Genomic DNA, 17,670 nt, shown 5'->3' with positions numbered 1-17,670 from the left:
CCTTGCAGTCCTTTTCTTCCTTGCTTACTTCAAATTGATGGTTTGGCAACAATCCTCGTTTTTATTTTTAAAGTCCTCATTTAGTACTATTGTGATAATCTAATTGCTTTTATAGGGCTATTTGATCATCCAGTCTATCTCCCCTCTCTTCTTCATCCTCAACCATATATTCATGATGGTGTCCTCAGCAAGTGTCCCCACCCACTCAAATACTCTTGTTTCCATTGCCTAACCTGAGGAAATGAATGAAATGAGACCCATGTCAATCTCCCTAGGAATTTCATTGGCTCCTTCCAGGTGTATCCAGTATAGAATGCCCCTTAAGGCATCTCCTGGGTCAATTTCCATCTGGCATTATTCCCCACTTGCAAGTCAGCCCTCCCTTTTCAGAGGGCTGCTTTTGGGAGGGAATCCGGGTCCTCTCAGTGATCCGGTAATGGGCAGAGGAATGCCGCCCACGTCAGTGGCATCCCCGGCTGCGTCATGCCCCCGGCCAGGCAATCAAGTTTACCTGGGGGCATGGCGTGGCTGGGGAGGCAGTCTCCTTTGCCTCCATATCAGGATCTCCCAGCCCATCCACCCTCTTTTCTTGCGTATTTTGACTATGGCCGTGCTATGACTTATGTCAGTCACCTGGTTGCCAGGGCTGGGTAGGAATTTTTCCACTTCACAAAATTGGCACTAGCCATTTGGTTTTCGCCTACCTAGTAGCAATCGTCACAACTTTGTAAGGTTAGGCATTGGGTAAGCCTTATCATGGGAGGGGAGGCTGTTGCCTCCGCCTGCCCCTCCACGTTAAGGGTATCCCATTAAAGGGATTCTGGGGTATGGTTCCTGTCCAAAGCCTGACCGTGGGCTAGGGCCATGCCATGACCCCAACGGTGACCGGGGGAGACGGACTCAATTTATGTACATCATAGAGCTCTCCCCTTCCAGTGGTTGACCCGTAAAGAGACTTCCTGCAGTCAGACAGGAGTCAGGATATAGTCTTGCTTCACCCAATTGCTTAAGCCAAACCTCTCACATCTGTAACCAATAAAGTTGTGGCCTTATTTATCCCATTAACCTAATAGACTTGTGCTGGTGTATTTATTTCGGAGGGAGCTGGGCGGTCCGGGGCCTCGCCATGCCATCTGCTCTGGCAGTATCTCCAACATACTCCAACCAAGGAAGAGCTTACAAGAACTTTACCATAGCTAATTCCAGGCCATTGAATGATTGAGGGAGGATTAGTGGTAGGCAAATGGAAATGCCATTGCCATGCCATGGGTTGCTTTAAATGTACTCACATATCATGGCTGTGGTATGCAAAGCAGATGCTCTACGACTGAGCTGGAGTCCATCGTTGCCCTTGGAGGCTGAAAAGAGGCAGCAATGGCAGAATTTCATTTTCTACCTAGATACGATTTGCATTTGTGGAAGCCTCTACATTCCATTTGCGGTGCTTAAGTTCCTGCCTTCTGCTCTTCACACTGGATTTTGATAAAAAATGCACAATGAACGCATGGTCTCAATGTGCTAGACTGACAATACAGTTTAGCAGTTTTGATCTTCATTGTGTCTGATGGGCACAAAGTGCATGCTTCATGCGAAAATTAATCTCTTCATGTAAATGCATAGTGCATGCACTGTGTGGGTGTTCTCAGCTGAATCCAGTCAACTGGTCATGTGACTAACCTGAATGTCAGCAAACAATAATACTCTGCTTAACGATTTAGCTGATTCGACCCGAAACCTTTCACTGGTGCTTTACGGTGGCTTTTTTTATTCACTCAAGAAATTCCACTCTAACTTTATGTTGCCATTGTCTTTGAGGTCATCCATTATACATTATATGTTTTAATTGCTTTGTAATTACTTTGCATTCTCCTGGGATGTGAGTGTTGCCTCCTTTCCTCTCCAAGAAAATTGGGTTGATCTCATTGCTACTAGAGAATGAAGTCCTTGAGGTGCTTGAAAACTCCCTCCTTCCTTCCCCCCTCCCAATTTCTCTCCCCTTCACAGTATACTCCAGTGGCAAATAATTTACCATACCCAGAAAATTATCTCTAGCAGAGAAGCTACCTTCAAAGAATAAGAGAAGCACATTAGCCAACGATTTGAAGCACAAGTGTGAATGTAAAGTTGGAGCATTAGCAGTCATTTGCTGCTTTCTCCCTCCTTCCCCACATCTTGCTAAAGCAAAACAAGTTTGGTACTTTAGAAGAAGAGAATAATGTATCTGTTGTGGCGGCACTTTAGCTCTGTAGCTAGCTATGCCATGTGTCACAAAGCTACATGAGATTTTAAATGCACAGTGATGTAATAAGTTACATGGTACTGCTAAACTCCTATTGCAACATGTACTGCACTGTTAATGTGTAGGTTGACAACAGGTAGAGATGTTGTTGTTGTTGTTGTTGTTGTTGTTGTTGTTGTTGTTGTTGTTTAAACCCCACCCAACTGGACACTCTGGACAGCTCCCAACAGAATATTAAAAACACAATCAAACATCAAACATTAAAAACTTCCCTAAACAGAGTTGCCTGCAGATGTAGTGAAGATGCTCTATTTTCCAGGCCTGGGTGGTAGGAAAATGTTTTGATGAGTAACCATTATCATTGGCAAGGTAACACAGCTAGCCTTAAGCTGTGTTCCTATACCTACTTTCGAAGGAGTGAATCCAAAGGAGTTTCAAGCACTAGGCAGTGTTTCCCAAAGTGGGCGATATTGCCTGCTGTGGGATGCTGGGTCGATCCAGGGGGGTGGTAGTAGCCTCGGGTGAATATGGGGAGGTGTTGCATAAAAATAAGAGGAAGGTGGAAGCATAAAGAAATAAGAGAAGAGAAGAAAAATTTGAAAAACCATTCATGCATGTTTCATCATTTCAATTTCATTGTTCTGTATGGGACAATGACAATAAAGATATTGTATCTGTTGTGTAATGATGCTTACCACCAAGTCAGATGCCACTGTGGGACAGCAACAATGCCCCCCCTGGATCTGGCGATCATGCTAGAGGCAAGGGGTTTTCCCAAACTTGGGTCAACACTTTTCACCTACACCCAAGCCCAGGAAGTGGATCGCAGCTTGCCTGCCCATTTGGCCAATGGCAGGTCTGCTCCACCCCTGGATCAGATCAGACAGAGCTTGCAGGCTTCACTCCAGTCTGCCCCTTGGGTTTTTAATCTTATTCAGTCCACCTCCTCATCCAGTTTTGAAAAACCATTCGTACATGTTTTGTCTGTTGTGTAATGACACTTACCAATGTGGCATAAAGTTGTAGTGATTACTTTATTTTCCAAATAAACATACAAAACGCAAGTTATTACCGATTTTATAACTTCAAGCTTCAAGGTGTCTTATTTACAACATCTTTCTTTACTATGTTGTAGGATGTAGGTAGAAATATAGATACATAAAATAATTCAAATTTGTCACTGTATCTTTCTACTTGTTCGCTTAAAGAAGGTAGATTTCCAGGGGGACACTGAGTATTTTATTTTATAACCTGAAAAGGGGACGGTAGGCTAAATAACTCTAGGAAACTATACTAGGCAAAAAACAAAACAAAACATGGCACAGCCTGATTTCTGTTCAACAGAAGCAGGCAAGTCATTCTAAATCAGTTCTGCTTCTGGCTGGAAGTGCTCCACCCATACCTAACACAGCACATTGTTAACTTCTTAGCAATGAATTTGGAAGTACAGAAAGGGCAGCTGGTGAGGCAGGACTCAGGTTGCATGAGAGCAAGTGTGGCCATTGTGGCATGAAATCAGCCAACATGAGAATGGATTTGCAGTGCAGATATTAAGTGTGCCTGCACTCTTATTATTATTATTAACTCATCTGACTGGGTTGCTCTGGCCACTCTGGCCAGCTTCCAACATATATAAAAAGATAATAAAGCATTACACATTAGAAGAAGAGTTTGGATTTGATATCCTGCCTTTCACACCCCTTCAGGAGTCTCAAAGCGGCTAACAATCTCCTTTCCCTTCCTCTCCCACAACAAACACTCTGTGAGGTGAGTGCGGCTGAGAGACTTCAAAGAAGTGTGACTGGCCCAAGGTCACCCAGCAGCTGCTTGTGGAGGAGCGGAGACACGAACCCGGTTCCCCAGATTACGTGACTACCGCTCTTAACCACTACACCACACTGGCTCTTAGAAGGCTTCCCTATACCGGCCTTCTTCACATGTCTTCTAGTTACCCATCTCCTTGACATCTGATGGTAAATGGTAACAAAGACCATTCCTCAAGCTACCACTTATTGTTGTAAGGTTATTTATACTGATATGCTTCTCGATAGACAGATAGATAGATAGATAGATAGATAGATAGATAGATAGATAGATAGAGATAGATAGATAGATAGATAGATAGATAGATAGATAGATAGAGTGCTTTTTCTGGGGGAACACAGGGGGAAGCATACCCCTAAACATTTTGTGAATCTAAGTTTGGCCGCATTGAGGGATAGTATTTCAATACAGTCATACCTTGGGTTAAATATGCTTTAGGTTGAGTGCTTTCAGGTTGCGCTCTGCAGCGACCTGGAAGTAACGGAATGCGTTACTTCCGGGTTTCGCCGCTCACACATGCGCAGTCAAAATGATGTCACGTGCATGCATGGAAGTGGCGAATCGTGACACGTGCATGCACAGACGAAGGTTACGTTCGCTTCAGGATGCGAACGGAACCCGTTCGTATCCAGAGGTACCACTGTATGAGTAAGAAAATGAGAGTACCCCTAAACTTCTTCTTTTTTTTAGAAAAAAAAACTACCTACATACATACACACATAGATGGATATTCCATTTCCACCACTCCATTGTCTGTCTGTTAATAAGAAAAGAAATGACATAGTATTTAAATAGTATCAAAGAGGAGAAAACATTTTAGTGATTTTTTTGTAGGGTGTTCGAAAGGGGTTTTCTTATTATTATTTTCCTTTTGAGGTGGCGAAGGGGTGCTTGTGACTGTCTTTTGTATAAGTCTGCAAATCAGCTCTCTGGTGTTCTGCATTTTGCCACCTTTTCAGGCGACTGCACTTCTGTTCAAGCCCTAGAGAAGACATGATGGGGTGAATCCTCCCATGGGCTTTTTTCTCCCAGCTTGAAGGACGTGTGAGGAGCAGAGAAGGTTTCAGAGCACTCAGAAATGTTGAAAGGAAAGCACACACCACCTTCAGTCACTTCACAAAAATAAGCTCAAAATCCTGCATGCACCCAGTATAGTTCTGAAGAAATTCTAAAGAAATTCCTAAGTGTTCTGAGAATGAGTTAGGGAGAAAAAATTAAGCTTTTTTTAAAAACAACAACAACAGAGAAAGAACATTTTCAAGAAACTGGAGGACAATTTTTTTACAGCACTAGTTATTTCTCACTAATTATTTATACTAAGATATGTGTCCTCTGCTCTCCTTTCATTTATATATTTCCCCCTACAACAGGGCTGAAGGGAAATTTACTTGGCTGAAGACCCCAAAAATTCCCCAGACATCTAAATAGACTAGGGTGTGTCAACAGTTTCTTCATCTTTGGTGACAGTCAATGGTAATTATTTGTGGGGAAGGAAGGAAGGAAGGAAGGAAGGAAGGAAGGAAGGAAGGAAGGAAGGGAAATTCCCATTTGCATGCATGATATCTCAGTTCAATTTTTTTTCTGTGTCTGGAGTTTCTTCAACCTTTTTAAAGTAAGATTTTATTAAGACCTTTAATAATATATTACAATAAAAAGCAAGCTAATCTAAACAAAAACAAAAAAGAGAGAAAAAGATCTCTCACAGGTAGAGAGATCTCTCTCACAGGTATATAGATCTTAACTCTTGTCTCACACAAGAAGAGATGGACCCCCCAGCTCTCACCAGGCAGCTTCCCTTTCTTCTCCCATGCTCCCACCCTAGATCTTCCCTTCCCTGCTTCTCACACAGTGTCCTTCACCTACCACCTCATTGACACAGAGCAGAGGCTATAAAAATGAAACAAAACACCAGAATCAGAAGCAAAGCAAAAACGGGGAAGAAAAGATAACAGAAAGAAATAAGAAAATAATAAAGGAATAATTAAAAAGAAAAGATGATCAGGAAAAATAAATAATAAATAAGCACTTCCAATTCTCCACCTGCCAGTTGTATATAGAAAAGTTATTCAAAATATTCTAAGTGCTCACTCCAAGGTGGTACCCAGCTGTTTCTCCTTCTGCTAGGCATTGTTTTCCTGTCTTCAGGCTCAGGCATCAGAAATACATGTATTTTTCCTTCCACACACAAAAATGAGAGCTGTAACTGAAAATGTTCAAAGCTCCAGTTGCAGGCTCATTTTTGAAGAAAGGGAGATTTAGCCTAAGGACTGACCCCTAGGGCTATTATGTAGTGTTTGGGCAAGATTGCAGTTCTTCCATCTCAGTCACTCACCCTGTCCAGGTCCCTTAATAATAATAATAATAATAATAATAATAATAATAATAATAATAATTTTTATTTATACCCCGCCCTCCCCAGCCAAGGCTGGGCTCAAAGCGGCTTACAAGCAATAATAAAAACAAGTTAAATGATTACAACTTAAAAACAAAATTTAAAAATACAACATTAAAATACTGAAACGTTAAAATATCAAAATGTGGCCTCATCGCAGAAGGAGAAGGAAAAGAAAAAAGAGAGGGAGGGAATCAAATTGGCTCCAAGCCAAAGGCCAGGCGGAACACTCTGTCTTACAGGCCCTGCGGAAAGAAATCAGATCCTGCAGGGCCCTGGTCTCGTGAGGCAGAGCGTTCCACCAGACCGGAGCCAGAGCTGAAAAGGCCCTGGCTCTGGTTGAAGCCAATCTAACTTCCTTAGGGCCCGGGAACACAAGGGTGTTGCTATTTATGGACCTTGAGGCTCTCCGTGGGGCATACCGGGAGAGGCGGTCCCATAGGTATGAGGTTCCTAGGCCGTGAAGGGCTTTAAAGGTCAAAAGCAGCACCTTAAATCTGATCCTGTACTCCACCGGGAGCCAGTGCAGCTTGAAAAGCACGGAGTGAATATGCTCCCATGGCAGGGCCCCCGCTGCAGCATTCTGCACCCACTGGAGTTTCTGGGACAGCTTCAAGGGCAACCCCGTGTAGAGCGAATTACAGTAGTCAAGCCTGGAGATGACCGTTGCATGGATCACTGTGGCCAGGTCGGGGCGGGAAAGGTAAGGGACCAACTGCTTGATGCGGTGAAGGTGGAAAAATGTCACCTTGGCTGTTGCTGTAACTTGCACCTCCTTGGAAAGGGAGGCATCAAGGATAACACCCAAACTCTTAACGGAAGGCAATGGCACTAATTGGACCCCCGCAAGAGAAGGGAGTTGGTCCCTCATCCCCATGCCATCCTGACCCAGCCATAGGACCTCTGTCTTCGAAGGATTTAGTTTCAATCAGCTCCCACGAAACCATCCAGCCACAGCTTCCAAGCATCTGGTCAGTGTGTTCGGGGCTGAGTTGGTGTGGCCATCCATCAGCAGATAGAGCTGAGTGTCATCAGCATATTGGTGACAGCCCAGCCCAAAGCTCCGGATATTCTGGGCAAGGGGGCGCATAAAGATGTTAAAAAGCACTGGGGAGAGGATTGCGCCCTGCGGCACTCCACACACCAAGGAGTGGCGCGACAACATTTCCCTCCCTAGTGCCACCTTCTGTCCCCGACCAGAGATAAAAGACCACAGCCAGTTACGGGCTATGCCCTGTATCCCCACATCTGTGAAGCGGTGGTCCAGAAGATCATGATCAACCATGTCAAAGGCTGCTGACAAATCTAAAAGGATCACCAGTCCTGACCCGCCTCAATCCAGCTTTCTACGGAGATCGTCTGTTAGGGCAACCAGAGCCGTCTCGGTCCCAAAACCAGGACGGAAACCGGACTGAAATGGATCTAAAGCCCTTGAAAGTTTCTTGGTCCCTCAGCAAGAAAGTAGCCATTTTATCCCTGTCAATCCCTGTTATCTCTGTTCCCCCAGAGATAATGTGATAACCAAGATTTATCGCTTGGCTATCATTAATTACCACATAATTATCGCTGTTAATGGAATGTTGACAGGAGACACCTAATCTGCCATGATTTCTCCCCGGAAGTCAATATCTGATTTCACGTTAATGCTCATGGTGGGGAGAACATACAAACATGATGGTTTTCCCAGTTGATCTATCACATCTGTAAGTCAGGCATCATGTAAAAACTGATCCTAAGATCTTTGGCATATAATTAGGGAAGACCCATAGCTCAGTGGTGTAACACATATTTTGCATTGAAAATGGTCCAAGGTTCAACACTGGTATCCATAAGTAGAGCTGGAATAATATGGAGAGTTGCTGCCACTCAGTGTTGGCTAGAAGGACCAATGGGACAACTCAGTATATGTTTCTTTGAAATTCTTCTCCAGTAAAGTTTTCTCAATCCAAAGCTCTGTTGCAGGTTTCCTATTTTAGTGTTAATGAGGAACCTTTGCTTTTCCAGAGTTGCCATGTATGCATTGGGGATGCGGGTGGCACTGTGGGTTAAACCACAGAGCCTAGGACTTGCCGATCAGAAGGTCGGCGGTTCGAATCCCTGTGACGGGGTGAGCTCCCGTTGTTCAGTCCCTGGTCCTGCCAACCTAGCAGTTCGAAAGCACGTCAAGGTGCAAGTAAATAAATAGGCGGGAAGGTAAACAACGTTTTTGTGTGCTGCTCTGGTTCACCAGAAGCAGCTTAGTCCTGCTGGCCACATGACCCGGAAGCTCCCTCGACCAATAAAGTGAGATGAGCGCCACAACCCCAGAGTCGGTCACGACTGGACCTAATGGTCAGGAGTCCCTTTACTTTTACCTTTATGTATGCATTACATACAGAAAAAAGGGGCCCTAGACAACTTTGTGTTGATTGCCTATATCATATGCTTAACTACAGGTTTTAAGCACCTGCATTGTCATATCAATTTTGCATTCACCAGGCAACTCAAAAGATATGCTTTGACCACTAAATTTCATTTTTCAGGTTAGTATGCCAATGCCAAAAAAAAATAAAAATGTTTAAGGTCTAGCAACTTGATTGCAAATACGTTAATGTGTCTTAAAAGATTTTTCATATTTCAAAGATTCTGATTCCAAATTTATTCCAGCCCTGATCCTTTTTCTGAACTGTTTGGTGGCAACACATTTGCCTAATGAAGCAATCCATGCTTTCAGTTAAAAGGTTCCTCCCCCCTTCTCTCTCTCTCTCTCTCTCTCTTCCTCTTTCATCCTCTCTCTCCCTTACCTACGTTTCTTCCAAATAGTGTATTAAGCAATTCAGTTCTTATTATGGGTCACTCAAATTGGAGATGGAGAGCAATTAACTTTCAGTAGCAAAATGTCAAGCACTTCCCTTTGCCACATCAGACGGAATTTGTCAGGAAAAGACGATGGTTTCATATAAATAACAATTGCTGAAATTAATTAGTCTCTGATACAATTAGTTCCTGATCTAATTACCCCATAGTAGACAGATAACAATGAGAAAGAAAAAACAGAAGAAGAGATTATCTTGTCTTTTTGCACATCCAAATTGATACCTACTCGAAATATGTTATTGATCTTAATCAGTCAAGAACATAAAAAGTGCCCTGCTGGATCTATCTAGTTCAGAAGTGGGAAACCTCTGCACTTCCAGATGCTGTTACATTAACATTCCCATCATCCCTGACAATTGGCCCAATTGGCTGGGAATTATGGGAGTTGTTCTCCAGAAACATTGAGAGGGGAGGCCATAGATTCTCCTCACCTAATCTATTCCCAGATGGCTATTGATCGCAGTGACCACCTGACTGCCTCTGGAAAGGTCACAAGCAGGACCTGAAGACAATAGTTCATTCCCATTGGATGTCTCCAGCTCAGAGGAGAACAGCCTCCAGAATTGGAGGTGGTATGTTTCTGAACACTAGTTCATTCATTCAGCCTTTATTGGCATGGGTTCGACAATAAAATCATAAAAACACCCATAAAACATTGGTAATCTAGACATGTTAAACACATAAAACATATAAAAGACTCAGTATCCACCATGAAACAAATTAAGTAGTTTTAAATCTGACTTAAAAAATCTCAGCTATGTAAAAATCCTGAAACAATGACAGTGGTTTCAGGAACATCATCCCTCAGCAGATATTGGATTACAGATTATTTGGAAGCAAATGCTTTGAGCTTCAAAGGAGTCACCAGTAGGTCTCTCCAAAGGGTGTTGAAGAGAGTACAATCCAAAATTATTTGGTATACTGTATTTGATGTCTTAATACAAGTTGCTGAAACCATAGGAGGGAAGAGTGCTCTTGTGGTCAGATCCAATGTAAATTGCTCATGGTTGGCCACTGGGAGAACAGGATTAGATGGGCCATTGGCCTGGTCCAGGAAGCTTTTCTTATGTTCCTTTTTTTATTAGGGCTCTACCCCTGCTTGCTCCACTCACTAACAGGATCAACAAGCCCTTGCGAACTCCCCACCTTTTTACATTTCACCCAAACCCCACAGTTCCTCGCATTGCCAACTCAAGAATGGAAAGTGACATACCAGAGGACAACAAAAGAGGTTTAAAGACACTCTCAAGGCAAATCTTAAAAAGGTAGTATAAACACTGACAACTGGGAAACACTGGCCCTCCAATTGGAGAACAGCCTTTACCAAAGGTGTCATGGGCTTTGAAGACGCTCGAACTCAGAACGAAAGGGAGAAATGTGTTAAGAGGAAGGCACATATTGCAAACTCTCACCATGATCAACTCCTGCCTGGAAACCTATGGCCCCACTGTGGAAGGATGTGTGGATCCAGAATTGGCCTCCACAGTCACTTACGGACTCACTGTTAAAACCATGTTTATGGAAGACAATTTTACTCGGCTACAAGTGATCACCAAAGAAGAAGAAAGAAGAACCTGGAGTCATAGTAACCTCAACTGATCCTCTTCTTTGAAGCCTCAGTTTTTGGAATCTCATTGTGAATCGCGAGGCTTTCAAAACTTGGTGGAGGGTTCCACAGTACTTGGGGGGAGGGCTTCACAGAGCAGCTTACTAAACTGCTCTGTGAAGTGCCTCTCCCTTCTCCCCACTCCCAGGCAAGTTTAACAGATGTGTGTGTTCTGCCCAGTGAGTTGTTCAACTGCTGGATGAAGCGGCTCCTCACCCTTCCATTAAACCATACTTCAGGAACACTTAGTGCACTTTGCTCCTACTCCACCCCCACTAAACAGCTTGCCGTGACTGGCTTGCTTTTGCTCATTCCACAGTTGACATGGCTTCCTAATGGTAGCCATGTTAACTGCAGAGTGTGACAACATTTCCCATTCTTATGTATATAGGAAGACTTGAAAGCTGTATAGAGCTATCATACAGCTAACCATCCTCTGTTGACGGTTCCTACAATTCTTTTTATACATTAAAGAAAACAGTGTCAGAAGACTGCCAAAGAACTCAAATGACAAGTTGTTGTTTTGCTCATCCCTGCTAAGTGTTTAACATTCAAGGAGTGAATCAAATAATGTACCCTGATTTTTTAATATGCTTTATCCTGCCAGAGTAATTTATTTATTCATATTATAAGTTTGCATAATAAATGCCCATTAAATAGTAAGCTAAGAAAATAAATGTTTTAAAAGTATGAAGGGTTTTTTTTTAAAAAAAAGAAAAAAAACCCATCATATTCTCTTTCCTTAACTAATTTGCAACTATGTTTTAGTTGTTTTTTGATACTTTGTACATTGCCTTGTGAAATACAGTCATACCTCGGGATTAATACACTTCAGGATAGGCAAATTCGGGTTGCACTCCGCGGCGACCCGGAAGTAACGGAGCATGTTACTTCCGGGTTTCGCCATGCGCGCACGCGCAGACCATCAAAATGACGTCACGAGCATGCGCAGAAGCGCCGAAACGTGATCCGCGCATGTGCAGACACACCACCGTGTCTTGCATTCCATTTGGGATGCGAACGGGGCTCCGGAAAGGATCCCGTTCGCATCCCGAGGTACCACTGTATGTGGAAGGCAGCTACTTAATTCAAGCATGCTTGATAAAACATCTCCTTTTGCAGGCAAGGGTGTGACATTTTAAGAATATGGGCTGATTAAGAATAGGGCTGATTTTAGGAGGTACTTTAAAGGGTAATATTCAGTACTAGCATGTTGTTGATGGCGTGCATCTCTCTGACTCTGGGAATGATGTATGGCTGGCAGAGATTGCAGATGGCTTGAAGGAATGGCTGCAGGTGTGATGGTATTGGCGGCGAGCGCGGGGCTCATGTGGCGGTTAGGCATTGGTTTAGGGGAATGCGGTGAGGTGAGGTGTGGCCATACCTTCCCCTCCATTTTGATAGGGTATTCTATTAAAGGAATCCTGGGGTCTGGATCTTGTCTGAAGCCCAGGGAGGGGCTAGGGCCATGCCAGTACCCTTGGGAACCCCAGGGGTGAGCACCAGTCAATAAAAATAATAATTCCAGTAGCACCTTAGATACAAACCAAGTTTGTTATTAGTATGAGCTTTCATGTGCATGCACACTTCTTCAGATACCATCATCTCAGGTATTGGCACTATTACAGTGGGTGTTTCCGGTTATATGGACTCTGTTCTGAAACCATATGCCATCAGTGCTCCCAGCTACATACGTGACAACACAGATTTTCTGAGGGAAATACAATCTTTGAATAATCTTCCTAACAATACTATACTCTATTCCACTATGGATGTGGAATCTCTGTGTACCAACATCCCACACAACAATGGTTTACAAGCTATAAGGAACACCATTTCAGATAAAATCACAGCGGACTTTGCTACCGAACTCTGCCATTTTGTCTTTGCTCACAACAACTTCAAATTTGGTGATGACCTGTTCCTTCAGATCAGTTGCACAGCAATGGGCACCCACATGGCCCCACAGTATGCCAACATCTTCATGGCAGATTTAGAACGTTTCCTAAACTCCTACCCACTCAAACCTCTCTTGTACCTGCAATACACTGACAATATTTTTATTATCTGGACACATAGTCAACAGACCCTGGACACCTTCCACCAAACATTCAATGACTTTCACCCCACCATCAACCTAACAATGAACCAATCTATGCAAGAAATACATTTCTTGGACACTACTATTGGTCTCTAAGGTGCTATTGGAAGGATTTTTTATTATTTTGCTTCAACTACAGCAGACCAACACGGCTATCTGCCTATCACCAGTCAATAGACATTGATGGAGTTTACCCTTTGCAAGCTCCCTGCAGGGTGGGCAGGAGCCGGTTATAATCATTGAATACCAATGCCTAAGCCAATACCAGTCACACTTGTGTATTCAATAAAGTGGTGGCCTAAATGTGCCCATTAACCTTTAAACTAAATTCTGTCTCCACTGTTTCTTTATTTCCATGGGGTGGGTTTGGGGGCTTGACACACAAACACACGGCAAAGGCATTATGTGACAAAATAAGCTAGTGCAACAGCCAGCCATTTCAGCCCGTTAGAAGCTGGCAAAATAGTTTAAAGTCTGCTGCTGATAACAAGAATTCAGATACCTACAAAAACGAGTTGAGAGGAGGCCTTCTTAGCAACTCTGTGACCCAGAGAAATCAGGGCAGGGATCAGCAGCAGCTATGAATGGTGTTGCTAAGGTAAGACTACGAAGGAAATGTGTACCTTTTTGAGCTAGGATTTTATTAAATTACCTGTGTGTGTTTTTTATGGGGGGGGGGGGAATGACATGCAACAGTGAGCAAGGGCTTGATCCAGTCCGAGCTAAGTCAGTTTCTATTCCATTGACCAAATAGGAAGATAATTAAACATGTGCTTTTAAAATCAATTATAATTATAAATCACCTCATGTGGCAGAATTTAAGCCTATTGAACTGAATGTTATTATGGCTGTGACTTCTTCGGGTAGGAATGTTTTTCCTTTCGGATTTATGTATTTGCTTCTTTATTGCAAGGATTTTAATCCCAATCTTCCATTGCATCTCTGCCACAATGGCTCTTGAGGGAGAATGTGAAACAAACCAAAAAGACCCCACCCAACTAATTCAGATATACAATATATGCTGCTTCCAGGGGTGCTAACTTGAACAGAATACTGGGGATGCCCAGATAAGTCCCTTCCCACATAATCAATCGCATCATGTGGCATGCACACACCATTTGCCCATTATTGGGGGGGCAGCCTCCTCAAATATTTAATTGGGTGGGCCAAAGTGACCTTGGCCCCTGGGAGTTGGCTACTATGGCTGGTTTCTTAAGCCAGAATGTAATATTATTGTCATAGTAGGGTTTCCACCACAACACCACAAAAGCATGTTTGGATGCTGTGCCAATCCCCCTGAAGGATGGTGTCATGATAATGACTCCCGGCAGGTTACAGGTGGTACCACTACAGCATCATGATGAAATGACGGGTTTTTTCTTCCTTACTTCCCAGTAGTGCCCACAGTGAAATGATAAATAATCTGACTTTGGTGTGGCTGACCTCTCTTATTAGCAGCATGTGGAGAGGCACTGGAAAGGTGTCAGCAGAAGCTTAAACGAAGCTCTCTGAGGAATACAGAGACAGCTCTGTTTCGCCTTGAGAGCATGTTTTGAGGGGAAGATCCAAGAAGTAAGTCTTCCGACATGAAAATTGCACTGTCTCTCATAATTATGCACATATTTTTTTGTGCAGCAGGAAATAGTGTTGGTGATTTATTTCTTAATACGGATGGCACGGACTTGACTTTTTTTTTAAAAAAAAGATAGAGGTTTAATTCTGAATGTTCTGGTTTTTTTTCCCCTGTCAGCAGTGTCTGGTGGTGGGCTTCAGTGTGTGTGTGTGAGAGAGAGATGAGAGACCATTTTTAGAAGCTATGAAGAAGCAGGGAAATATCATTTCTGAATAGGAATGCTTTGGCAGCGTTAACAAATCTGACATCGCTGGCTGATGTTTACTAAGTAGCAGGCTGGGCAGCAAACATCCAATTACTAAAATGCCAAAGTTTGATTAGAAAATGATTTGGTGGCCTTGCCATATTGGAGTTGCTAAAAGTGGGTAGAACTGGATTTAAAAACATAATAATAATAATAATAACAAGCTCTTTGCCAAACATCTCTGTTTCTGCTTGCATAATTTATCTCTCTATCTGCAGATTCAGGGAGGGGGGAGAATCTTCACAGAAAAAAAATGTTTCAGTAATGCGAGGCTTCCTCTATTCTCCAGAGACATGATGAGTGGTACCAGATTTCAGGAGGATTTCAAAATGTAATGTCTTATTTTAATATTTCGCCTTATTATTTATAGGTTGTTTTCCACTCCCCATAATGATTACAACAGGGTATGGAATATCAGGTAAGCTTGAAGGTGGGCTAGGAGCGCATAGGATACATTTTGCTGTTTTGCTCAGGGTCATGCTAAATTTTGAAGGTATTGTTAGAAAATTCTGTTCCTCAGTTCAGGTTAACTGGTGAAGCTAGAAAATGCTGACTATTTTCATTCCTGTGCCAGAATTCAGAGTAGAGTTTCTTGAAGTATCACATCATCATCATCATCATCATCATCATCATCATCATCATCATCATTTTGAGGAGGGGGGTGGTTGTTTGTATCTCCATAGGAGAAGAAGTGGAGAGGCAGAAAAAAATTGGAAGGCATCAAAGGATGTCTGAACATGTCTGTTCCAGCTTTGCCATTGATCATACTGGGAAGGGGAGGGGAAGAGAGGGCCCAGTGTCTCAATGGACAATATGAATGGAATGTAATTTTTCTTCCACAAAAATTAGCGGAAGGAGTTTTGAACTTTTCCCTTTTATTGAGAGGAATCCTATTCTGAATAAGGGAATTTCCCTTTTAGAAAGGGAAACATTGACAGCTATGATCATGATTCCTCTGCCTCTATACCAAACCTTTTGAGGGGTCAAAGACTGGATTCACCATTTTGGCACTGTTTCTTCTACAGAATCACATGCTACAGAAATAGGCTTGGAGGGGACAGAACTATTGTATTCAACTCACCATCACATCCAATCCTATAGCAGCAGTATGTTGCCCAGACTCTACTATTGATCCATTTTCTGTATACAGTGGTACCTCGGGTTAAGAACTTAATTTGTTCTGGAGGTCTGTTCTTAACCTGAAACTGTTCTTAACCTGAGGTACCACTTTAGCTAATGGGGCCTCCCGCTGCTGCCACGCCTTCGCTGAGCGATTTCTGTTCTCATCCTGAAGCAAAGTTCTTAACCCAAGGTACTATTTCTGGGTTAGCAGCTTCTGTAACCTGAAGCGTCTGTAACCTGAGGTACCACTGTAGTTCAGGAAGTTCTCAACTCCAGGCTGCAGCTGAAACAAAGTTCCTTCAAAACTTAGCCGGTTTTTGTCTACTTGAGAGATTTCAAACTCTACTCCCTTCATGGCAGTCCCTAAACTTGAGAGCAGAGTTTGAGCTCCCCCCCCCCTTTTAAAAAAAAGACACTGTACAGAGGGGGGAAAATGTCATGTTATTCTTGTCATTGTCCTGGCTTCTAAGCACCCAAGAAAGCTTTGGCTTTCTTTGTAGGATTGGGAAATCTAAAATAAGAGTTAAAATAGAACTGTGATGTTCTATTCTCTAGAGTAGTGCTCCATAGATCAGTGTTCTTCCACTGTAAGAGGGGTAGTTCACCCTCCTGCTGCTCTACATGAAGCCATAAAAAATAGGAGGCTAAGGCTGTGATGTTAAACAGATTTAGTTGGCCATTGTCTTGAAATCAGTGGGACTTTCTCTTCCATGTGATTGCTTTGATCCAGCTATTCTTTGCTGCCTTGGACTCTCAGGTGCATTCAGGGAATTCCCTTGTTCCATGGGCTCTCCCATTCACTTCAATGAGCCGAACTGACATTCATAGAAAGGGATGCATTAAGGAGCTACCCCTGCCATTATAGAGTTCCTAGAACAGTACAGAAATGTTGAGGACAGTGCTAATTGTCATTGCTGATTAACAGTGGTGTAATATTAAACTCTGGAGTTCAAGAGTTCATGATAGCCATGTCCTCAAGGGGAGTCAGACAGCTGTACTGATATACATATAAATACATACACTCTCCAAATAGCAGCATTGTTGTTGTTTAGTCATTTAGTCGTCTCCGACTCTTCATGACCCCATGGACCACAGCACGCCAGGCACTCCTGTCTTCCACTGCCTCACACAATTTGGTCAAACTCATACTGGTAGCTTCGAGAACACTATCCAACCATCTTGTCCTCTGTCGTCCCCTTTTCCTTGTGCCCATCTTTCCCAACATCAGGGTCTTTTCTAGGGAGAGTCTTCTCTTCTCATGAGGTGGCCAAAGTATTGGAGCCTCAGCTTCAGGATCTGTCCTTCCAGTGAGCACTCATGGCTAATTTCCTTAAGAATGGATAGGTTTGATCTTCTTGCAGTCCATGGGACTCTATAATAGCAGCATTATATAGTGCAAAATCTGATTGCTTAGGATCAACTGATAATAAAACAATAGATGTTTGTAACATGTGTTTTAAAACACAGTGAGGTTTTACAAAAAGTCTTTGACAGGTTGAACTGAAAATGTAGCTTTTAATGAGAAACAGTCCTGCAGAAAAGTGCTACCATTTAAAAACTGCTTGGACGAAGTAGGAACCCCGTCAAAGAAAAGGAAGGAAGTATTTGGCCTCCTCTTGGTTATTTCCCTCATTCTCTGGCTTCTCTGTCACC

The sequence above is a fragment of the Podarcis liolepis genome, assembly GCF_965112155.1.
Source record: "Podarcis liolepis genome assembly, chromosome: 4".
Taxonomy (NCBI): Eukaryota; Metazoa; Chordata; class Lepidosauria; order Squamata; family Lacertidae; genus Podarcis; species Podarcis liolepis.
Note: the sequence above shows the minus strand (reverse complement) of the source record.